Raw genomic sequence first — 25398 nt, 5'->3', positions numbered from 1 at the left:
GGGGGGGTCCACAGGGCCTGGAGACCAAAAAATTACGGGGGACAACTAAAAGAACAGGGACAGGAGTGAGGTCAAAGGATCAAAAGAAGGGAACCAGATGGGGACACCGAGCAGAGAACCCCGGATAGCACCCACTGCTCCTCGAAGGTGTCAAGGGAGTCAGTAGACGCCGCCCAGAGGAACTCTGCCCAGATACGTGAATGAACGGAGGACCGGAAATAGGCCCCACAGTCACAGGAGACTCCATCGGCCAACCTCCTCACTCTGGTTTTATAAATGGCCAGTTTTGCTAGGGCCAGGAAGAGGTTGACCAGGAGGTCCTGTGACTTTGTGGGGCGATGGATAGGGAGTGCATAAATAAAAAGATGAGGGGAAAAGTGCAACCAAAATCGTAACAAAATATCCCTGAGGAGCCGGAATAGGGGCTGCAGCCTGGCGCACTCTAGGTAAACATGCGCCAGGGTTTCCCTCACGCCACTGAAGGGGCAGGTGTCTGGGATGGGGTAAACCGCGCCAAGTGCACGCCCGTGCTCACGGCTCCGTGAAGGAGCCGCCAACTGATGTCCCCGGTGGGCTTCGGGATCAGAGTAGAATAAAGGCTGGCCCACCGGGGCTTCTCACCCTCCAGAGGTGGCAGGAGGTCCCGCCACTTCGTATTGGGGTGGGACGCGAGGGTGAGGACATGAAGAACATGGAGCATGAGCGTGTATAGATGTTTCCTTGGCGTGGTCCGGCACAGAACCGGCTGCAGATCGTGCAGCCGGCTCACGGCGAAGGGCCGGGGTGGGGGCCGATTGGGTCTATGGGGCAGGGGCCCGATGAAAAGGTCTGGAGGGCTCGGAGTGAAGGGTGGGTGGGGTGTGCCCTCTCGTAGGACCCGGTTGAGATAGTCCCGAGCAGCGGGCGGCAAAGTGGCCCTCATCTCCTGAAGCACGCGCCAGGGAGTACGAGGTCTGGAGAGCCCCAGGCGTTGAGCGAGCGTCAGGGGATCCAGCCAGTCTCCCCGGTCGTAGTCCAGGAGGTCTCCGACTTTGGTGACTTCTGCCAGGACCAACCTCTGGCGCACCATGGGGGACTCCGCCACCTGCACACAGAGCAGGGGGTTGTGTAGCAAGGGCTCCGCGAGGAGATCTGCCCCCACGGTGGCCACCACGGACCTGGTCACTGAGAACAGTTTCCAGGTCCGGAAGAGGTCTTGATAGAAGACCGGCAGCCTGGAGAGGTCTCGCGGAAGACCTCTTGGATGGAGACAAAAGAGCTGCCGGTCATATCGGAGCCCTCAGAAGCGGCGCAGGAAGGCGTGCGCCAATACGCTCCACGCCGGACTACCTGCACCATAAAGAAGCCTCTGCAGGGCCTGGAGATGGAAGACGTGGATCTGAGTGTGCAAACACTTCAGGCCCTGCCCTCCCTCCTCCAGGGGTAAATGGAGAACCCCTGCAGAGACCCAGTGCAGTCCTGGCCAAAAGAACTCCAGAATCAACATCCGGAGGTTGGCCAGGAAACCCGGGCCGGGACCAGGGTGTTGAGCCGGTACCAGAGCATGGACAGGACCAGTTGATTGAGCACCAGTGCTCTCCCTCGAAGGGAGACACACCAGAGCAGTCCTGTCCATTTCCGGAGCCGCTCCGACACCCTGCCCTCTAAACCTAGCCAGTTCTCCGGCAGAGACGGATGCGTGGCAGAAAGGTAAACGCTGAGATAGAGCAGCGGACCCACGCTCCACTGGACGGCCTGAAGCGCAGGTGGGAGGGAGCTCGCCTGCCACCCGTCCCCTACCACCAGGCCAGAGCTCTTGACCCAGTTGACCCGGGCAGAGGAGGCTGCCGAATAGATGGTCTGGCAAGCCTCCACCCACACCAAGTCGTCTGGATCTTGGACCACGAGGAGCACGTCGTCGGTGTACACCGACAGGACCAGCCGCAGCTCCGGCTCCCACAGCACCAACCCCGTCAACCTCCTATGGAGGAGACAGAGGAAGGGCTCGATCGCCAGAGCATACAGCTGGCCTGAGAGGGGGCACCCTTGACTTACTCCTCGCCCGAAGCTGACCGGTTCGGTCAGGGTCCAGTTGAGCCTGACCAAACACTCTGCGGAGGCGTACAGCACCTGGAGAAAACCCACAAACTGGGGCCCGAAGCCAAACGCTCGCAGCATGCCCAGGAGATACCCGTGGTCCACCCTGTCGAACGCCTTCTCCTGATCCAGGGACAGGAGGGCGAACAACAGACCATCCCTACACCCGAGTTCCAAGAGGTCCCGGACCAGATACAAGTTGTCGAAGATGGTGCGGCCCGGGACGGTGTAGGTCTGGTCTGGGTGGATCACGTCCGCCAGCACAGACCCTAGCCGCAGCGAGATGGCCTTCGCTACGACTTTATAGTCCGTGCTGAGGAGCGAGATGGGATGCCAATTCCGTAAATCGGGGAGGTCCCCCTTCTTCGGCAATAAGGCGAGCACAGCTCGCCTGCACGAAAGAGGGAGGACCCCGCCCTGCAAGGACTCAGCCCAGATGGTGACAAGGTCCGGGCCAAGGACGTCCCAAAACACGCGGTAGAACTCCACGGTCAGCCTGTCCATGCCCGGAGATTTATTGGTGGGCATACGGCTGAGGGCTTCCGAGAACTCGGCCAGAGTGAGAGGCAGCTCTAGCTGGTCTCGGTCGCCCACGCTGACCGTCGGGAGTTCATCCCAGAGCATTCTGCAAGCGTTAGGATCAGTCGGATCCGGGGAGAAAAGGTGTGCATAGAAGGCCCTGGCCCTCCCGCACATCTCCGCCGGATCTGTGAGGGGGGTACCTGCTAGAAGGCATGCTTCTTGGCCCCCCTCTTTTTCTCCAGGGTGTAGAAGAAGCGGGAGCCGCGATCCATCTCCCAAAGGAGGCGGATGCGGAATCGAACAAAGGCACCTCGGGCCCGATGGTCCTCGAGGGTCTGAAGCTCCTCCCGCTTCTCCCGGCATGCTCTGCAGAGGGATGGATCACCGGGGTTGGCGGCCAGATGCCTCTCTAGTTCTAAGACCTCCCGTTCCAACTGCCCTATCGCCGCATCCCTCCGTCGGCTGGCGCCCTGGGTGTAGTCACGGCAGAAGAGCCGGGCGCGCACCTTCCCCAGGTCCCACCACCGCCGTGCCGAGGGAAAGGCACGCCGCTGCCCTCGCCAGGCCAGCCAGAACTCCCGGAAGGATGCCACGAAGCCCACATCCTCCAACAAGCTATTATTAAAGTGCCAATAGGCCGGCCCCGGCCTCTCCGTGCAGAGAGAGGCTGTCACGGAGGCCAAATGATGATCTGAAAAAGGGGCCGGCCGGATGCTGGAGGAGTGGGCCCAGGAAAGATGGAAGCGTGACAAATAGATGCGGTCCAACCGGGAGTGGCATGACCGATGGACCTCCACCCGGACAAAAGTGAACGTCGAAATGTCATCCGGGTGGTGGTCGCGCCAGATGTCCACCAGGGAGTGATGTTCAACGATCTCCCGGAGGACGTCCGCGGCGGCCGGGTGCTGCTCGGTCCCCGAGCAGTCCCATTCCTCGAGGGTGGCGTTAAAGTCCCCGCCCAGGACCAGGCACTCGCGAGGATCTAAGGTGCCGAGGAAGGCAGACGCCTGCTGATAAAAATGCAACCTCTCCGGGCCCGATGTCAGGGCATAAACTTTGACGAGATTTACCACAAGCCCCTTCATACGGACCCGAAGGTGCAGCAGGCGGCCCGGCACAGCCTCGGCGACCCCCAGCACCTCGGGCCGTAGGTCGGGAGAGAACAGGGTCGCCACCCCAGCCGTACGAACTGTGAGGTGGCTAAAGTATACCCTGTCCCCCCACTCCAGCTGCCAACTAGCTTCAGCGGCTGGATCCGTATGGGTCTCCTGCAGGAAAATCACAGAGTACCCGCCCTCCCGAAGGAAGGAGAGCACCTGGCTCCTGCAGAGACCCATCCTACAGCCCCGGGTGTTCAATGTTGCAAAGATGATCGGTGCCATGAGGAGGACTGGGGGGGATCCTCGCTAGCAGAGACGCCCACGGCCTCCGTCGGGCTGCGCAACAATCCGTGACCTACCCCGTAGGTGATTAAGGAGTCACGGAAGAGGCGGACCTGTTGGTAGGCTGCGGCGGCCTGTCTCCCAGTCCTCTTACCCTCCCCCATGAGGGCCCTCGCGGCCCGGAGGATCTGATGGAAATCCCCCCATCGCTGGAGTGCAAGCTGTACCTTGTTGCGGGAGCCACGGACGTCCTCAAGGAAGTCCCGTAGCTCCTCTCTCAGCGTATGGGGGGGTGGGGTTACCGATCTATGGCTATCCCCAGCGGGGCCCCTGTCACAGCCCCATGGCCCACTGAGACGGGCAAGCAGGGGGCAGACCCTCGACGTGGCGTCCGATGGGCTGGCGCCACGTGGCCCGCCTCAGACCCTGGCTCAATGGGGGGCGGCGGAGGGAAAATAGCCCCTGGTGGGTCAGGACAGGGAAAAACAAAGGCCGCTCCTTGGGGGTCATCCTCTGGGATATGGAAGGAGACAGCCCCAGGGGCGGCAATAGCATCACAGGAAGTGGATGGGATAGAGACGGGGTCGGTGTCAGGGGCAGGGTCGGAGTCAGGAATAGGGACAGGGGAAGGGGCGATAGTGGGATCGGGGGCCACAGCAGCCAGGCCACTGGGTGGGGGGGTGGCACCCCACAAATGGGCTCAGGGATTTATGGGGAGGGAGGTGGGCCCTCTGTGATGCCAGGCTTGTGCTCCAAGGCAGATGGTAAGGCCACAGCATCCATAGGTGGAGAATCAACGACGGGGCCCCCACCCAGGAAGGAGGTCGGCTGCCCCTCAGCCACGAGGGAGTCCCCTGGCGACTCGGGTCCTGGCTGCATGGCACTGGCCATCGCCTCAAGAGGCTCGGTGGCCGCTAGCAGGGTGCCATCTGCGGCTGGGTTGGTGGAAGAGTCCAGGGGCTCCTCGGAGGCGGGAGCGGAAGCAGTGGGTAAGAGGACAGAACATGGGGAAAGCGGGGTTGAGGCGAGGTCGCTCAGATCGAGGCCCGCTGGCAGAGGGTCGTCCTCCCCCTGGGTAACCGGGGTCAGACCCAGGGCCTCGATCTCCTCATAAATGGAAGGGAGATCACCTTCCACCACCCCAGGGCTCTCCCCGCCTGCACCCGAAGCGACGCTCGCCTTGGTGCTTGCAGGGGCTTCAGATTGTAAGGGGGTGAGAGGGGCTCCATCAGGGGCTTCCACAGGAAGGGACTTCGGAGGAGGGGCAGTGCTATCCTCCGATGCTGCCACATCTTCCCCAGCCGGCAATGGTGGACAAAACCCACCTGGGGGCAAAGCGGAAGGCTCAGCATCGGTGCCCCCCTTCCTGGTCTTTCGGGGGGCTACCGCATCAGATGGAAGGAGCGGACCTCGAGCCTTCCGCTTGCCCTGCTTCCCCTGTACTAAGGACCAGCCCTCCATGGCATCATCCGGGGGCTGGCTAACAGGAGTCGAGTCAGGGAGCAAGAGCGAAGGCTTAAGGGCTCGGGGAGGCAATGGTGGGGCAGCATGTAGGAGGGAGGATTCTCCCTGGGGCATGCCCTCTTCTATGCCCGGCGATATCCCTACCTCACCCTCCTCCACATGCCCCGCCAGATCGCAGGCGGCAGAGGCGGGGCCCTCCCGCTCGTCTAGGCGCACTGGGGGAGATACCCCTTGGGCCCAAGCGGGAGCGTTGGTGGGCCGGAAAGGAGGAGGGGCGGCTTTGGGTGCTGGGCAGCTAGGGGCGCTGGCGATGTTGTGGGCAGCAGGAGATGGTTAGAAGGGAGCCTTATTCCCTGTAGAGGGAAGAAAATTCTCTATAGATTAATTAGAGCACCTGAAGCCAATTAGAGCACCTGAAGTCAGTCACCTGATAAAACCTCCTGCTTCAATGAGACAGGGGAAGGAGTTTGAGCAGAGAGCAGTTTGGAGGGAAGCAGAGGAAAGTTTGGAGAAGTGCTGTGGTGGGCTAAGAAGACCAAGACCCTAGGTAAAGGGACACCTGGCTTGTGCAGAGGGAGGGCAGGAAGCCCCCCCACAAGCTGAAGGGCAGGAGAGGGAAGTAGGCCAGGGGAAGGAACCACTAGTTCAAGTGGTTTACCACTATCCCTAGGGCCCCTGGGCTGGGACCCAGAGTAGAGGGCGGGCCCGGGTCCCTCCCTCTCCACTCCCCTCCTCTAGGACACTAGTGGGGCAGTTAATATTCCAGTTCAGGGGCAAGAAATGGCGCCCTGAACCCCTCCCCTCAAGAAGAGAAAGCGCGAGACCCATCATAGTAATGCCAGCTATTTGCCACAATATATATTTCCTTAAACTTAAATGCTTCTTTAAATACACAGGCCTGTAGTCTACTCCAGATATTAATTATTATTTGTCTGGCAGTAGTGCCTCGGACTCCGAGTCATGAACCCATTATGTGAGGCACTGTACAAACACAGAACAAAAAGATGGTCCCTGCCACCAAAACCCTGGGTTTTAAAAAATAAGAGCCTAAAGATAGACCCCTGGATCTAATATTTAGACGACTGCCTGATTCTTAAATGTGCTGAGTACTCAACAGCTCCCATTCAAAACAGTGGGAGAAGCTGGGTGCTGAGCAGTTTAGCCTCTTTATTTAGATGCCTGTTGGGTGTTGAGCTCCTTTGCAAATGTGGCACGTATATTTGAAAAACTGAGCTCTTAATCTGTACATCCTGAAATGTAAAACCCTACCCCTGTACGAGCCCCTCTCATATAAATGGGGAGTTCAGGTGTCTCTTAATGCTATTGTTTCAGATTGTCAGATGTCAGACTCATGTCAACAGTGCATTGGTTTGCACAGTGAGTGTTATCTTTGCGATCAGAATTTTTGTGGGCAGAGGTGGTTGAAAATGGAGATTCATCAAACCTGAAATGTTTCACCCAAAAGATCTGGGTTTGACAACTCATCTGCGAATCCACAGCAGGGTTCCCATGGTGACCTCAGTGCTTTCAGGACCTGAGGCTCCAGGGAAGACACACCAGGGGACTGTTCCAGAGCCAGGAACTTGGTGCTTCAGGATCCTTGGCTCAGGGTAAAAATGGCCAAATTCTTCTCACTATCAGGGAATGAGGCTGTTGCAAAGGAGACAGGATCATTTGTGCAAAAAACATGGCCTGTCTTTTTTTTAACATTTCCAGCAGTATTTCCATTGAGATAAATCATTATCAAAAGTCAAAGCAAGCCCCAAGGATTGATATTCATATGGCAGGAAGCGCTATTTAACTCAAAAGCACAACTAAGCTGGGAAACTCATTGCCACAAGACAGCATGGAGGTCAAGAGTTCAGTATGATTTTAAAAAGGATTAGACATTTATATGGTCAGTGAGAACACTGAAATCTATGATAGCAAGGATTTAAAAAAAATCAAGAGCTTTGGAAGTGATATGTTATGCTGAAAGGTGCTAATGCCTGCCAGCAAGTGGGTCTTGGATCCAAAGATAGTCCAAAAACTTGGTTAAAGCCAACAGGAATGCCAAGTCCTCTTTTTCAACAGAAGGAGAAATCAAGCCCTTCTATGTAGGACAGAGGTACGTCTACACTGCACAGGAAAACCCATGGCACTGAGTCTCAGAGCCCAGGTCAATTGACTTGGGCTTACGGGACTCAGGCTGCAGGGCTGAAGACATCAGTGTAGACATTCTTGCTTGAGCTAGAGCCTGGGCTCTAAAACCCAGGCAGGGGAGAGGATCTTGTGGCCCAGATCCAACTTCAGCAGAAAGGCCTACCTGGCTGTTTTTAGCCCAGCAGCGCAAGCCCCATGAGCTTCAGTCAATTGACCCAGGCTCTGAGACTCAGTTCTGTGAGTTTTTTCTTTGCAGTGTAGACCTATCCGAGGGCACAACTAGCCCTGGTGGATTAATCAGGGTTTCCCTGATTGCAAATGCAGTGGCTAGGATATCAGTTGCAGCCTGTGTGTGTTGGAGGCAAGAAAACCAGGAAAAGGAGTTATGAACATGACAGAGCTTCTTGGGCACAGAACTGGCTGGAGGGGAGGCTGTGCAAGGAAGCTGCCTCTTGCTATTTGTTTCTACTGTATTCAAGGAAACAGGCCTTTGTGCACATTTGCCTGAGAGCATAAGCCAACCTCTCACTGAGGAGACATAGGAACAAACTTACCCTGGGGACAGGCTATTCCATAAGTGCCTACTGCACCGTTCCCTGCACTTTCCCCTGAAGCAGTTGATGCTAGGATCTGTCAGAGAACAGGATACTGGCCTGATGGACCATGGGTTTGAGCCTCCAATATGGTACAAAAACCTTCACAGTACAAAAATGTATTTCAGTACAACAGCCTTTACAGAGAATTTACTCCTTTTCTGCTTCACACCAAACCAGCTATCCCGAGCACTAGGTTAAAGAAAGGAGGACATACCTTACCATATTTCCATCAGCAGTTCTTTAAGTTCTCTGTGCTCCTACTGAGATCTTTGCAAAATGCCCGTGGGAACTGATCTGATGTGTTTGGCAGCCGAGGGTCATCATGAGTATACACTCTAACAAAGTCAATGATATCCTCTGCTCCGAAGTGTCTTGGCAACCGAGGTAGCTAATTGAATCTCAAGATTTAGTATCTGTACTTGAGGACCTTGGGAATTACCTGCAGGCTCCTACCACTGTGGAAATTATAGTGGCAATCACTTCGCAAGCAAGGCATTCTGGTAAGAGGGTGATTTTCCAAGAGATGCCAAGCTCCCACTGCTTAAGTTTTTTCTTACAGTCTGTTGCTGAGATGAATCCATATTTAACACTAATGTACCATTGCTGTGAGGAGACAGCTTTGGAGAAATAAAATATATATGACACTAATGGAGGTTTTTTGTTAGGCTTTCATCACCCAGAAGCATTTTAATTCCCAGCCATTGAACTATTTTCACGTCTCTCTCTGTGACCTATCTCCTTCATTAATCTTTGCGGCAATCGGTAATTCCACAAACCAGTTCAGCTGACCATTAGTCTAATCAGAAAAACAGTTTTCATGTTTTAGTTAATTCTTATTGTTGTGATCATGGGTTGATTCCCAATAGAAAATTAACTCAGAACATGCATAGCACTCAGGCCATAAGTTTCATCTTTGTGCTTGTGCTCTGTAGGAGAAAGATGCCTTTCAATGGTTGGTTGGAAGTGATGGTCTTCAACTCTTGCACTGATGGCATCCTTCTAAATATCCTGCATTGTTTCATGAGCAGGGAGGGGCCTGAGACTTGACATTCAGTTCTGAACCTCCATCTGAACTTAAAAGTTACAGGGGGCAGATCTAGTGTTTCAGCTTGGATGCATTTTTATTCTTGAAGTCTTCTCTATACTATATTCAGAATGTGGGTGCTACAGCTGTTTAGAAGGGAATTGTGCCTACTTTTTATAGTATTTTTAAAAAAACTTGTGCTGTACCACCCTCAAGTTTACATTCTCCAATACAGCTCAACAGGACCAAAAGACTTTGCCCTCTGTATTCTCCCTATCTCTACTAATAGCTTTCAAGTCATAGGACCTGCTACTCAAACTGAGAAATACCTTACTTTGCATTGACTATAATGGGAATACTTATAGAATAAAATACTACAAAGCTTGAGTAAGGTTGGCAGAATTTAGCCCATAAGATCTAGTACTACAGCAGTGAGACTGCTGACATGCCTTGAGATGACAGCTACATACAATTCACCATTTACACTTTTCAAAATATTTTGAGGTGTATTTATGACTTACAAGGGTGTTGGATAGCCATATGTTACAGCTCTGTTCAGAATCACTGGCCATAATCCCTGATGTAGCTAATGATGAGTCTCTCTCATGCCAACAAGGGCACATGGAAGCCCAGCCACTTTTCATAACGTTTGGTATCCTCCAAGAGTTTAGCTTCCCTCTTCTTGGTGCATCATGATTGCCTAGGTTTGTGCTTATGCATGGCAGGCTGCTGAAAAAGTGGTGAGATCTCAGTTAAATCAGGGACTCAGCATATTTATTCCTAGTGACTAAGAATCAGAGCATACAGAGAAGAAAGGTGCCATAGCATGGGAGTGAATGAGAGATGTAGTAAGGGAAGCAACAAAAGAAATGGAGCTGGATCTCCAATGACCAGGAGTTGCAGACTATTGGTACGACATAAACATGGTTTGAGTTGAGTATTTCTATCTTGTAGTGTAATCACACACATCTAGTGCAAATGCACATTTCCTCCACCACCCACACTAGTAAAAATGCTTAAATAGATCTGCGCTAGTGGTTTAATTGCATCACCATGAGGTGCAATTGAGTTGGAATCCAGAGCTTGGTGTCTCACTTCCAGGTAGAGTGATCAGATGTCCCGATTTTATAGGGATAGTCCCGATATTTGGGGCTATGTCTTATGTAGGCACCTATTACCCCCACCCCATCCTGATTTTTCACACTTGCTGTCTGGTCACCCTACTTCCAGGAGAGAAACTGCTCAGTAGAAGCCCTGCAGATTGCTTACGCCCCAATCCCTTACAGTATCCTAGCACAGCATGTCAGACTGTACCACAACATGCAATTTTCCTGTTGGTTTCCATCCCCATCATTTTTTGTTTCACTCTTGACTGTGCATACTTGACTGGACAGAGTTAGAGATTTGTGTGACATTTCACCCCATAATGCTTTATGGGAATATGCTTATGAATGGATGTTTTATGCTACATAGGCCATGTAACATATCTCTGTAAAGGTTATGATCTATTGAATATATTCATCCTATTTGTATGCATGTGTCATTTTTGTACTCGAAGTTAGGAATATTGGCTGTGTACTTGCTTGATTTTAAGTAGCCTTAGTAAAGCATTTGGTCAGCTTCTTAAGAAAGGAATGTGCAAATTAAGTGCCCAATCAAGAAACACTTACTGAACAATGGATCTCGGAAGACTCCAATCTACCTAAGTAGTCTTTCTGGAGACATTCAAGATAGAATGTGGCTTGGCTGGTAAGGAACTGTCATGCATGGACATGTGACTTGCCCATGTGACTCCAAAACTCCATTTTGTAGCTGGATTCTACCTGGGGGAGGGAGGAGTGTCCACCCACAAGAGAGAGTCTATTTAAAGCTCTGGGACACCCCTCCATTTTGTCTTCAGCTGGCTCAAGAGAGAGCCTCTCCATCCCCAAAGGATACCCGAAGGAAACTGGAACAAAGGACAGTAACCACAGGGGGTGTGAGTGATTGCTGTCTTACAGACTAGTCTCCTTCTAGTCTGGAAAGGAAGCTTACTGGAACACCTCTGAGGATGAGGTTTTATCTGTATTCAGCTTTCTTACTGTATTAGGCATAGACTTGCATGTTTTATTTTATTTTGTTTGGTAATTTACTTTGTTCTGTCTGTTATTACTTAGAACCACTTTAAACCTCCTTTTTGTATTTAATAAAATCACATTTTACTTATTAATTAACCCAGAGTATGTATTAATACCTGGAGTGGGAGGGGGGCAAACAGCTGTGCATATCTGTCTATCAGTGCTATAGAGGGCAAACAATTTATGAATTTACCCTGCATAAGCTTTATACAGGGTAAAACAGACTTATTTGGAGTTTGGACCCCATTGGGAGTTGGGCATCTGAGTGTTAAAGGCAGGAACACTTCTTAAGCTGCTTTCAGTTAAGCCTGCAGTTTGTGGGATGTGGTTCAGACCTGGGTCTGGGTTTTGTAGCTGACAAATTTGTCTGGCACAACCAGGCAGGGCTCTGGAGTCCCAAATTGGAGAGGGGAAAGCAGGGACAGAAGTAGCAAATCAGTTGGCAGCCCCAAGGGGGTTTCTGTGATCCAACCCATCACAATTTGTAACAGCAGCAGATGGGTTTAATAAAAGGACATACCTTTAGAGACTGCCTGTTAAGCTCAGGAGCTATGATACAGCCTGTGTTTTGTTCTCACTAAGTCTTTACAGCTTGGCTGGCAGAGCTCTCTCATCTTTTAGAACCTTATAATAGCTAAAAACCAGTTTCAATCACATTTGAAAAGGTTTGAGTAAAAGATGGGAAAACTATAGCAAAGTTACAGGTTAATGAAGCTTCTAAACCAAAGCATTCTTCCCAATATGGAATTACACCTGGAAAGACAAGGAAGATAGATACAAGAGAGAACTCCATTATTGCTAGTAGATAGTCTTTCCTCTAAAGAGCTTTCAAATTCCTAAGGATGTAAAAGTAAAGTGAATGTTCATAATGATTTTTTTGTCATGTAAATGTGGAAAAGCTCTATTACCAGCAAAGCCACCTCTTCTTTCTTGCTTAACATGCAATTAACAGCATGGAGAAAAAATTAATTGGTTTTATCCAGTGAAAGACTCAGAGCCAAATTCTGTGCAACCCAGCTGATGTCACTTGGGCACATTCAATTAAGTCTCTGACTTAAATGGGCTTTGGATTGAACGCTCAGCTCTTAGCTTGCAAAATGTCAAACATACTGAAATCTGCAGGAAAACCTTATATAGCATTTTTCATCAGTAGATCTCAAAGCACTTCAGAAGGTTGTCCACATCATTATCCCCAGATGGAGTAATTGTTCTAAAAATGATTTTACATCAAAACCTTCACTCTTTTCTTCAAATAATTTTATTGAGGTAGCTCTCTAAAGACTTCATAGCCCATCCCACACCAAGCTCTTCCACTTACCAGATAAAGTACAGGAGCCTTTTTTATACCTAGCAGACCTATTAGGCAAACAAATGAGGATATAATGAAACTGAAATAACATTAGCCCAAGCAAACCCAAAATATACCAAGTATCAGAGGGGTAGCCATGTTAGTCTGGATCTGTAAAAAGCAACAGAGGATCCTGTGGCACCTTTAAGACTAACAGATATATTGGAGCATAAGCTTTTGTGGGTGAATGCCCACTTCGTCAGACATGCGTCAGGCATTCACGCACAAAAGCTTATGCTCCAATACATCTGTTAGTCTTAAAGGTGCCACAGGACCAAAATATACTGAATTCTAAAAACTAAAACCCTCACCACAGAACCTCAAACACCTTGAGCATTCTCTGATGCTTTTCACACTCTATTGGTGTCATGTTGCAACCAGTACAATATTCTCATGAGCTGGTGATGAAGATGGGTTGGAAAATTTAAAATAGTTTTTCTGCTGAATTCACATAAAAGAATTCACAGAACACCACCCTACAGAGGTATGATGGGTAGCTGTGAGAAAATCAGCAGACAAACATGCTAGCATGTTTCAATGATTGATTACTGGAAATAAATAAACACATAATTATAGTGTATATAATGTGCAATGCACTGAACAGATACAAAATAGATACACTCCCTGCTTCTACATGTAGGACACCAGTCGTTTTGTACAAACTTTGAGGGACAATATGGCCCTGGAGTTTTTCACAGCAAAGGTGTGAGAGAGTGACCATTTTAGAGGTTTTGTCTGGGTATTGAAATTGTGGTGTATGTATCTGAAAAGAGATGTCTTTGTGCTTTCTGTATATTGCATCTTTACATGGCAAAGGCAGCTGATTTTGTCATTTGGTTCAGATACAGAATGTCATACCAAGTCACTGTGTCGCTCTGTCTCTCACGCAAAGATATTATATTTTCTTTCTTCATCAGTTTTCCTTAATCTGAAATAAAAATGGTCTAGGTTCAAAACACATTTTGCTCTTTGTGTGCAGGAAAACACTGCAAAAAGTAATATGTACTGGTATATCCAACTGAGCAGCCTAAACCTTTGGCAGGGAAGACCAGAAATTGTCCAATTTACATGGTGTTTTCCAGACATAATATGAAGATAAGGCCCATACAATCATAAACTATCAGATGGGAAACAGTCAGGCAAGAGACTACAAGGGAAAAGGCATAACTGATTTTGTAGGAAGATTAGCCATGGGATGTTCAATGCTGCATTGCCAAGGTTACATATACAGTAGTTAGGGCTCTTTCTCACAGGGCAAAGAGGAAATGGAGAGTGTTAAAGTAAACAATGGGGTGGGGGGTGGTTGATTCAGATCATACTTATCCCAGTTTTATACCAGTATAATTCCATTTACTTCAATGACATCGCACCAGGATAAGTGAGGTAAGAATATGGCCATGGGATGGAAGACAAGATGAAAGAAGGAAATTTAGAGACACGTTTGAAGGAAGAGAAGGAAGGTGCCTTTTGAGCAGGAGGAGGGAGGTGTAAAGGCAGGTCAGAAAATTGCCAGAGGGAGAAGGAGACAAAGGAAGGAGTCATGCAAGATGCCCAAGGTGGTGATCAGCTATAGCCTGAAAAATGTCATTTGATCATCCATCTCATGGTGCAACTAACTATAACTTTTACTGGTGATAACATAATGCATACTTGCTACTCCAGGAACAACATAGACTGTTTCTCAAGAGCGTGGATAACACACTCAGAGCCAATCCGGGGGTGGAGGGGAAGGCGGGCAAGAGGGCAATTTGGCCTGGGCCTCAAGCTCAAAGGGGGCCTCAAATTTAGACACTTGTTAATTTTTTGGTATTTGATAAGTTTCGCAACTTGTTTTTATGCACATCCCTATTGGACCAAAATGTGACACACTCTCTCAGCTTAGAGCTGCAAATTTAAGCAAATAAGAGATGTGATTTGGTAAAAGACATAATTTTTTATTAACAGATATAGATTTTGTCATATTAAAGAGTTAAAAAAGTTCATAAATATTAATAAAAATATATCCGTTCTGATGGCACAAGATTAGACCGTGATGAATGTGTCCTCTCAGATCAGCTGATTATATAAACAAATCACTACTAGTGGCTGGTGCTGGATCAAGTGCATATTGAAAGGTAGAGAATTGTTACATTTTAGTGTCTTTATAGTTTTACATCTAGTTGACTAAGGAATTATGTATGTGTGTGAATTCCTCATTATTATCTTCATATGGTAGGTAAAAGAGGTGACTGGTAGGTTGGTTGGTTGAGACCTAGCATAGCCATCATCATTGGCTTTCGTAGTCTATAGGCCCAGATGCAAGGTGAAAATTTGTGAGGACAATCTTGTACAGTAAGTTTTGTGAGGACACACGTTTGAAAAGTTTGGCCATTATCCCTCTGTATATGTCTGTGTTTACTATATATATGTCATCCCTTTGTCTTCTGCTCAGCCTGTTACATTATACCTTACGTGCTTGAGTTTTGATTCAGTGATAAGGATAATAACTTGTCTGACTGTTTCATTTTGTGTTCTTAATTAGTATTCCTTCGTTATAAGTCTTTTCAGCATTTGTGTACATGTTTACAGTAGAAGATTTCAAGTGTAGATAAGCTACTTATGTACAACAGAATATTTCAAGTGTGGATAGGCTACATTTTGACCAGATAGAACAATATGAAGAAGAGATTTGAAAGTGGTGCAAGAAAGAGACTGTGAAAACAACTGAGTGAAGCAGCAGCTCAGAGCTCAAAGCCAATAACTTCATTTCTCAAACCACTGGAAAAAACACACCTTACCCAACAAACAATGCTACAGATAATGAAAACTCCGCAACTGCAACAGATATTTTAATGCCAATACCTGAATATGAGGACAGTAGTCAAGAAGGAGATGTGCCAACAGTAACAGATGCAGTAGAAGATCCTGTGTATGATCAAGAAACTCAAGAGCAACAGGAAGATGTAGATATTATTCAGCAAGAGCAATTCATGAGTACTACAGGTTTCACTGTGACGGACATTGGAACTATTGACGAGCAATTTTACCCAAATGCAGTCTTTTCTTCAAATTAGTTGTTTTGAAATTCCAAGTAACATTCCACGAGATGCTGATAATCATGCTTTCCCTACTTGTCTGTTAACAAAAACTCTTCCAAATGGTGAGACCTGCATAAGAGACTGGTTATGCTGGAGTACGGAAAAACAGTCTCTGTACTGTGCACCCAGCTTCATTTTGAACAAAAGTGCTGCAAATGCATCAATCTCTCATCAATCAGGATGGAGCATCAACAGAGGTTGGAGGAAGTTGAAAAACCGAATGAGAGTTCAATGTCACACAATGAAAACTATGTTGCATGGAAATCAGCCAGTAGGGCAGCATCAGCTGAAAGTTGAGAATTTACTCATGACAGAAACTAATAACTGGAAAAAACTTCTAGATGCATCCTGAATGTCATTCTTTTTCCTTCTGAGAAGGGATTGGCTTTCTTTGGTTCCAGTCAATGTATTGGCGATCATGCAAATGGAAACTTTCTAGACATGGTTGAGCTACTCAGCAAATATGACCCACTTTTATCAGAGCATATTAAACATGTTCGAGAATTGCAAGAAAGTGAAAAGTGCATGCGAGTCCATTATCTCTCCACACGCCTGCAAAATGTGGGTCATTCATACAAACAACAATTCTTGATGAGATTCGAAATGCCAAGTATTTTTCAATCACTGTTGATGCCAGTCCAGATTGTTCTCACAAGGAACAGACTACTATGGTTATTTGATATGTTAAGATTGTAGACAGCTCAATTTTCAACTGAAGGTTTATTTTGTTTGATTTCACGAGGAAAAACTGGAAAAGAAATTGCTGCTCAAGTATTAGCAATTCTAGAAGGTTTTAAGCTAGATTTTCAAGTCTTCATTGGTCAAACCTACGACAATGGATCTAATATGGCTGGAAAGTACAAAGGTATATACAAGCAGTTCTGCTTGAGCATAATTCAGACTGTATTTTCTCCAGCTGTGGAAACCACACTCAACCTTGTAGGTGTTGACTGTGCTGAATCATGCAAGGAGGCAATTACTTATTTTGGAACTGTTCAGCAAATGTACAATCTCTTCAGTAGCAGTCCACAAAGATGTGAAATTCTGAAGCAATATCTTTGTGTTTCACTGCATGGGATGTCCAAAACTAGATGGTCTGCACGGATTGATGGTGTTCAACCAGTTGTGCAGCATTTGAATTCAGTGAGAGAGGCTTTAGATGAGCTTGAATCTCTCACTGCACAGGCTCAAACTGAACTTCAGTCTATTCAGAAGTACATGTCCAAATTTGAATGCATTCTGATGTCATCTTTGTGGATGAAGCTACCTTACAATGATCCACCAAACTAATCTGGTACAGACTGAGTAATGAAGCTCTGCTTTCTGCAGCTGAACAATTTTAGCAACAGTACAACAAAGAAATCTCAAAAGATCTTAGTGACAAGGTCATCTTCCTCAAACCAATATATTCCACGAACTTTAAATTGGATTGCAAGCCAATGGAATTGCTTCAAGAAATACTTGAACTTGGCTCTCTGGGGTGTTTCCTAATATCACAATTGCATTGCATATTTTTGTCAGTTTGCCTGTATCGGTGGCTTCAGGTGAACACACCTTCAATGTGCTGAAGCAGGTAAAGAACTATCACTGTTCAACTATGGGACAAGAGTGTTTGAATGGGCTCACTATGCTTAATATCAACTGTGACATTGCATGAAAGCTAGACTTTTCCTCAATAATTAGTGCATTTGTACAGAAAGGCTAGAAAAGCATTTGTTAAATAAAAAATATTCAAATGATGTCTCACTCTTTTTTTGGTGCCTTATTTTGTTTTCATGTGTCATTTTTTATTTTTATTATGGCTAGGGGCCTTGAAAGCTGGAAGTGGCCCGGGCCTCTCTGGACCTCTGAGAGGGCCTGAACACATATCATTGCTGTCAACATTGCCTTGCTAGAGGTAATTCTAGCAAAAATAAACTCTCTCTCATCTGTGTCTGTATTTCCTTCTCTGCTCCAACAGCCTGCAGAACTCTGTCACTGAAGAACAAAGACGATTGTCAGTGAATCTGCTAGGAATACTGGAGACAACCTACAGTTGCCTTTTAAGAACACATAAGGGCACGGTGATATGATATATGATAATTCCAGATGGAATTCCCAGTGGTTTCTGCAGAAAAATAAAGCACAATGGGCCAGATTCATTCCTGTTATAATGCCACAGAAGTCAGAGTTACAGCAGGGAAATATTTGTCTTACTGTATTCCCTGGGAGAGCTCTCTTATAGGAGAGGAGGAGGTGGAGATATTCCATGCTATAGCACTGATCTGCTGGGGTCTGTATTGCTTATTCTACAGATCTTTCTGGTGGAGTGGGGGCCTTTTGAAACCTCTGCTGGTGGTGTCCTTTGGGGTAGACAGTAGCACACACTGACATACACACAGTGCAAATAGTGAAGATTTGTCTCCTGTGCTGGTTGCATGGAGGCATGAGTATAAACAGGCAGACGCCACATATGCTTTTTAATGTCATGATCCCCAGCCTGAATAGCTTCTAGTCTATGCATTAGCAACACATGACAATTGTTTTTCCTCCATAGGCAGTCATACGTACAGTGCAGACTTGATTCTTGGTTGAAGTTTCTAGGCATTGCTGTAATATAAATACTAACATCACCACAGGAAAATAGACTACGAAATGCCTCAAAATCCAAGGATTCTTGACTTACTGGCAGGTACCGATTTATGAGACCTCAAAAGGAATACAATTCAGAAATAGTTTTAAATAGAACCAGGGTAAATCTGGGGACTCATTTGGGCACTGAAGAAGTTCTTACAGACAGTCCAGTACCTGTATGAGACACCGTGCCCTTATGTGTTCTTAAAAGGCAACTGTAGGTTGTCTCCAGTATTCCTAGCAGATTCCCTGACAATCGTCTTTGTTCTTCAGTGACAGAGTTCTGCAGGCTGTTGGAGCAGAGAAGGAAATACAGACACAGATGAGAGAGAGTTTATTTTTGCTAGAATTACCTCTAGCAAGGCAATGTTGACAGCAAAAAATTGCATTTCTGAAAACTGAATTTTGTTGACTTACTAGAGCAGTCACTGATTATCCCACAAAAAGGAAGGATGACCCATCAAAGAACTATATTTTTGTTTCAAGTTTGTAATGGCACAAAGATTGGCCTGGATGCTGGGCTGTCTGTGGCAGCATTTCTTCATCAGGGTGCCCAATTTTCAAATATGCTAATTTACGTTCTGGCTTCAGATACCACCTAACTGGATTTATTGATATCCAAGGGCTTTTTGTGCCTCCAATAATTTTGTCTAAATATATTATCCTGAGGATTTACATTTATTATTATTTTATAGCACCTACCAGTGTGACTAGGCAGTGCACAGAAAACGTTTAAGAGACAAGTACGACTGGCCTCATCCAGCTCTCTTTGCACTACAGGAGGGAAAAAGTTCCCATTTCTCCCTTTCTCCCCAGGGAGCATAGAGCTGGTGTAGCCACTAGGAGATGGGTTCCAGCAATTCCCTGTTACTAGTCCCTTAGTGGCCATTGCCAGCTAATGTAGTTTAGGGCAGCAGCCCATGACGGCTTTAATATATGCCTGGGCTAGCACAGGTTAAAGTCATAATAGGTTCCCAAACTCACAACCTGGGTGAATTTTGACACAGAAGAGAATCTGGGATTTTTCGCCCAGAGTGGTTTATATTTGCACATTTCCTTAACCATGTATATTTCCGGGACAGGGAGCAGAATTTGCTTCTGTGTAGATTTTCCTCCATTTTTGCCTTATTTAACTGTGGATCAAAGGAAAGGTCTGGTGTTTGGATCTGGGTGTATGGGACCATTATTCTCTTTTATCTGCCTTTTATAAGGATTGAAATTCTTCCTCACACATTACTGTATGTTGTGCTTTCATCAATTAATAATATGTAGCCAGAAAAAAATAAAGGTCTTCCAGCTGAGCAGCTGAGTTAACAAAATGGAGCCAGCACACTGTGGCACATGATAGGCAAAGTTATCTCAATTAATTGTAGTATTTCCATGTAAATGACAGTGCTAATGAATCACCATAACATACTTCAGCACAGAATGCATCTTACATGAATACGTGTATTCAGCATCATTATAGGTCTTTTCTTGGCCTGCTTAAAGAATATTAGAACAGGAGGGGGTGAAACTTGCATGGATTATGTTCAGTCTCTCTGAAACAGAAAAAGACTAGTAATATTTTAAAGGGTTAATATTTAAATCACAATTTCCCCAAGGGTTAACAGTCTCCATCAGTAGCTAATGTAAGAGATCCCACAGTACATTTCCCTCTCTTATACTGATTTCACTTTTTAAAAAAATGTTGATGGCTGAATATAACTCTCAAGTGAAGTAATGTCCAACAAATAATTGCTTTTGTTTAAAATAATTTTGAAACATACTAGAACATGAGCTGTAAGAGACATTAACAAGATTATCAGCATGGCCTCCTGCAATTTAATTGATAAGCAATGTTGTATTAGAAAAGATGCTTTTGCATATTTCATATTTCCCATTTGATTCACTGGGCCAAGCCCAACTGAGATGCAATGAAGTGTGGCACATGAAATGACACATTTTGCCTGAAGACGTACTAAATTAACACCAGTAATGTGAAGACTCACTCCATAGGAATTCTGGAACCTGGATATGGCCAATAATCCAGACACTGCAAGTGCTGAACAAATTTATACTAATTAAATTTCAGTTCATGGAAGTAGTTTTACTGAAGTTCAATGGCTTTTATCCCGAGTAATGACTGCCCTTTATAAAATTCTTTGGCTGGAAGTATAGGGACAATGTCCGCTCGCCAACTCTGGTGTATCCCATTACCTTGTGTAATCAAGTGTGACTTGCTTTCCAAATACATACACAAAGCTCTGAACATTCAAAAAGATGTGAAGCACTGAAATAAATGGTTTACAAACAGTACCATGCATCTTTCTTTACTCTGCAACATATACATTGGCCAAACTGTACAGTCTCTACGTAAAAGGATAAATGGACACAAATCAGACATCAGGAATGGTAACATACAAAAGCCAGTAGAAGAACACTTAAATCTCGCTGGGCATTCAATAACCGATTTAAAAGTAGCCCTTCTTCAACAAAAAAAAAAACTTCAAAAAAAGACTTCAAAGAGAAACTGCAGAGCTACAATTCATTTACAAACTTAACACCTCAATTTGGGCTTGAATAGGGAGTGGCTGGCTCACTACAAAAGCAATTTCCCCTCTCTTGGTATTGACACCTCCTCATCAATTATTGGGAGTGGACCACATCCACCCTGACTGAATTGGCCTTCAATGTTCGTTTTCCACTTGTAAAGTAACTCCCTTCTCTTCATGTGCCAATATATATTTATGCATGTATCTGTAATTTCCACTCCATGCATCTGAAGTGTGTTTTTTTTTTTTTTTTTTACCCACAAAAGCTTATGCCCAAATAAATCCGTTAGTCTTTAAGGTGCCACCAGACTCCTTGTTGTTTTTGTGGATACAGACTAACACGGCTACCCCTCTGATACTTGGTACATAACACAGAGTTACAGTCTGGACTATGGTATTATCATTGTGCTTAACTATTTCAAGTGAATAAAACACAACACAGCACCTTAAATCTTTTAAATGTCAAGACAGAAGAAAATTGGCCAGGCTGGTTAAAAACTGACCAGATGGCAACCCTAAGTGCAGTCGCTGAGATTCTGGGCAACCCTGCTATAGTTTGGACAGATGGCATGGGAGAGTCCGACTTCCCCTCCCTTCCGCTACATGGCCAAGATTTACAACAGGGTAAGACATACTTTCTGCCCCTGAACTGCTAGCTGCCAAGATCAGAGTGCATTAAGCCATCAGATAAGTATAGAAGGGAGGCTGTGGCATTTTTAGCCCAATATGAAAGAGTGGTTTTAGCAATTTTTGAAGTACAAATTAAATAGCAAATGGCTGGGTGAAATTTTCCTGTAATGAATATTTATTTTTTATGACCTAAGTACACACGCAGGCATATTAAACACAAAAAACTGCATAAAAATTGCATTTAGGCTGAGAAACAAGCCAATAATAGCGAATAAATTCCTTGTTAGAGATGACAGTAACCTTCACCCAGGTTACCCTTAGAAAATGAAGGAAATATTCTACAGTTATGGCCCACATCATTTTAGTTTTACTCTTTTGGTCCATTACTGTAGTGTAAAAGTTACCACAGCTATGGTTGCTATAGCACAACAGTTGTACAATACACATCAATAATTGATGTGAGGCCCAAAAGACTAATGTGATACTAAAGGGTGAAGGAAGTGAGAATTAAACCAAAGAGTTAAAAAAAACCCAGATACATTGGGCCAGATGCTCAGCGGATGTACATTGGAGTTGCATCAGTGGAACAAAGCCTATTTCCAGACTGCAAACTGGAAAGATGTTCATATACACTGCAGTTAAGATGGCTTGTAGCATGTACCCATCCAAAAACTACAAAAATTAGTATTGTGATTTAGGGAAAAACATTTTTAGAGGACCAAATGACATTGTCTAGTTTGCTTTGTATTAACACTCAGTCTGCTCTGTGAACCTGCCTGACCTCAATACTACAGGAGAGGGGCCCAGTCCTGCCAGGTGCTGAGCACCTGAACCAGTTGAAATCCATGAGGTTTGAGGGGGGCGAGCAGCTTACAGGATTGGTCCTTAATGGAGGATCATTCTAAACTCTACCAAGCAATGGAGTCTGCATTATTTAATTCACTAACATAGACGATCACAAGCATTTTAGAAAATGCAGAAATAACTGTTTATCTGAGGAACAGTCAGGATGAAGTGTATAAGGAGGCCTTTTTTTAGTGTGGAGGACTCACATAGCTAAAGGGATGTTAAGGTTGCAGAGCTGAAAAGCTATTATTTGTGTGTCTCTTAGATACTCATGATCTTTCTTTCTTAGACACTTACCTCACATAAAATAGATGAATCAGAACTTTCATGTAAAACATATGGATTATAGGCCTTGCCTACACAAAAAAGTTAGGTTGACGTAAGTCACCTGACATTGACCTAGTTGTGCATGTCTACTCTTAAATTTTCTCCGACTGAGGTAAGTGCCCAGTAACACCACCTCCCTAAATGGCGTTGAGCCATGGTTGACATACTGCAGTAGACGCAGTACTAGTGTAGATACAGTGTGACCTGTGTTGACCTTACTGGTCCTCCAGCATCTATCCCACAATGCCCAACACTGATCGCTCTGGTCACAATTGTGAACTCCACTCCCCAGGGGCCACAGAGACTGGAAGCCAGGGCCCGTTAAAAATGCCATCTATTCTTGAAATGCCTTTTCCTGATTGCCCAGCCTGGTGATCATACTTAGCAGCCCTCCCTCATCGTGTGCAACTGCCCAGCTGACCACGCTGGCTACCTGCTCCAGACAGGCTCCTGCCTTCTGTAGACAGGAGATATTGTATCTCCTGGGCCCCTGGGCAGTAGAGGCTGTGCATGCACCTCTATGGAGCAGTCATAGAAATGTGGACATCTATGAGCAGATTGCATGGGGGATGCAGGCAAAGGGGTACAGCAGGGATCAGCAGCAGTGTTGTGTTAAAGTGAAGAAACTGTGGCAGGCATACCAGCAGGCCAGGGAGGCCAACAGTCGATCTGGTGCTGAGCCACAGAGCTTCCACTTTTACAACAAGCTGCTTGCCATTCTTGATGGAGACCCCCCCTAGAACCCTTCAGAGCACCATGGATACCTCTGAGGAGCCCAAGAAACAGACCCCTGGTGTGAACAGCAAGGAGGAGGAAGAAGAGGAGTAGGAGGATGAGAGACGTGACACCAGGGTTCCAGTTATGCCACAAGCCAGGATCTGTTTGAGTCTCCAAAGCAGTCTAGTCAGGCGCAGCAGCTGAGCACAGGTGAGCCTGACGCAGGGGAAGGAACCTCAGGTAAGTGTGTGAATGAACTTCCCATTACCGTGTTTAAATGGGAAGATGGATCCTGACACCAACGTAGCAGGACACAGGTATCAACTTTCCATTAATGTACTCCTACTAGATGAGGTAGCAGTACAATAAACAGAGGAAGAGTTGTTATCTGCTTTTCATTCCCTGTAAAGTTAGCCAGGTGTGGAGGAGGGGTATGGGGAGCAGTTTGTTTATGTACACAGGGATGCCCTTTGAATCCTCCTTAGATTTCTCAATGAAACTTTCATGGAGGTACTCTGCAATCCTCTCCCAAAGGTTTCTAGGGATGGCTGCCTTATGTCTTCTGCTGCAGTAGGACACTTTCCCACACTATTCAGTGATAACTTCAGCAGGCACCACTGCAGTAAACAGGCTGGTGGCATATGGATCCTGCTGGCTTCAGGATGTCAGCAGCAGCTGTGTTTTCTGTGCCTTTGTTCCCTCAGGAGTGAAATATCAGTCAAAATCACCACTGCTTGAGGTAAATAGTGCCGTTGCCCTGCACTCACACCTATGAACATAGGGACTAAAATGTTATTGTTTCATGCAACCAAACAATCCCCCCCTCATTCTCATCTTTGCCACACAACTGCTGGGCCATACTCACCATGGCTGGGGCTGGAGAGAGTGCTATGATCTGATGCTCCAAAGCTAAAGTTCCAACAAGCACATCTTGTTTAAAATGTTAGGGGAGCAAAGGAAGAGAGTTCTGAAACTTAACTTCCACTTTCTGTTGTGACTAGATACACAATGGTACAAATCTCTGTGGTTTAATCTGTAGGTGCTGCTGTTGCAACCTTGAGAGGCCTCTCTCCACACCCGGCCACGATAAGGAGGAGAATGAAAAGGAGATGGGAGGATGTGTTCAGTGAGATCCTACAAGCCGGTGCTGCATTGGACTGTGAACAGAGGGCCTGGAGAGTTTATATCTCAGACACTATGGAACAGGAAAGAGCAGACAGGAGAAAGGCCCACGAGCCTGAGGAGGAAAATGAGAGAGGGAGATGCACCAGCACATAATGGGGCTTCTCTGGCAGCAAACACAGTTGCTGCATTCTCTTGACCTGCAGGTTCAACAAGCACAAGTTGGCCTACTTTTGCAGTCAGTGTAGAACTCCATTTCAGCACCCCACCTCCGATACACCCCCCCATCATTCCACGGGGCAACAGAGGCTGCATCCTTACCCCTGCCACTCCAGGCTGGGGGACTATAAGGACAACCACAGCTTCATGTACACTGACCAGGGAGAGCCATGATTGCTGTATGTGTAGCAAAAGTGAACTGAAATGGACATGAATGCACTTTCCTCTTGTTGTGTTCTGTTAATTTATTTCAGAACTTGCCATTGTGTTTGCTTTTTAACTGCACATGGGTTTTTTTTGTACTGGTTTTGGTACACAATAAAAATCTATTTTCTGGAAAATAATTAATCTTTATTACTTCATCACACATGCTTCAAAATGCCTAGCACTACTGACAGCACCCACTACTTGTTATTATACAGGGTGACAGAACTCATAGGATCAGTGACATACACAGTGTAATAATTATAAATATACCGCATGCACTGCAAAATCAACAAGTGCATTAACAGACAGTGTGATATTCATAAATGTACCCTAAGCTGCACACAACTTCTAACACCCCCAGAACTTCAGGGCCCAACAAAGCACAGTCCATTATAACATATTACTGTGTCTGACTGTTAAGATGCTCTTTTGAGG

General features: G+C 46.2%; 1 long non-coding RNA gene across 1 annotated transcript in view; it reads left to right on the top strand.

The window, feature by feature from the left end:
* The window catches only part of LOC117882914, a 59641-nt gene extending 34598 nt beyond the window's left edge, over positions 1 to 25043 (top strand). The window contains exon 4 of the long non-coding RNA XR_004647141.1: positions 24455 to 25043. This is a non-coding gene — a long non-coding RNA (uncharacterized LOC117882914). The remainder of the gene's footprint in view (positions 1 to 24454) is intronic.
* Positions 25044 to 25398: the final 355 nt, after the last annotated feature.

Source organism: Trachemys scripta, chromosome 9 (assembly GCF_013100865.1).
Source record: "Trachemys scripta elegans isolate TJP31775 chromosome 9, CAS_Tse_1.0, whole genome shotgun sequence".
Classification (NCBI taxonomy): Eukaryota; Metazoa; Chordata; order Testudines; family Emydidae; genus Trachemys; species Trachemys scripta.
This window is presented reverse-complemented; position numbering and strand designations above follow the sequence as displayed.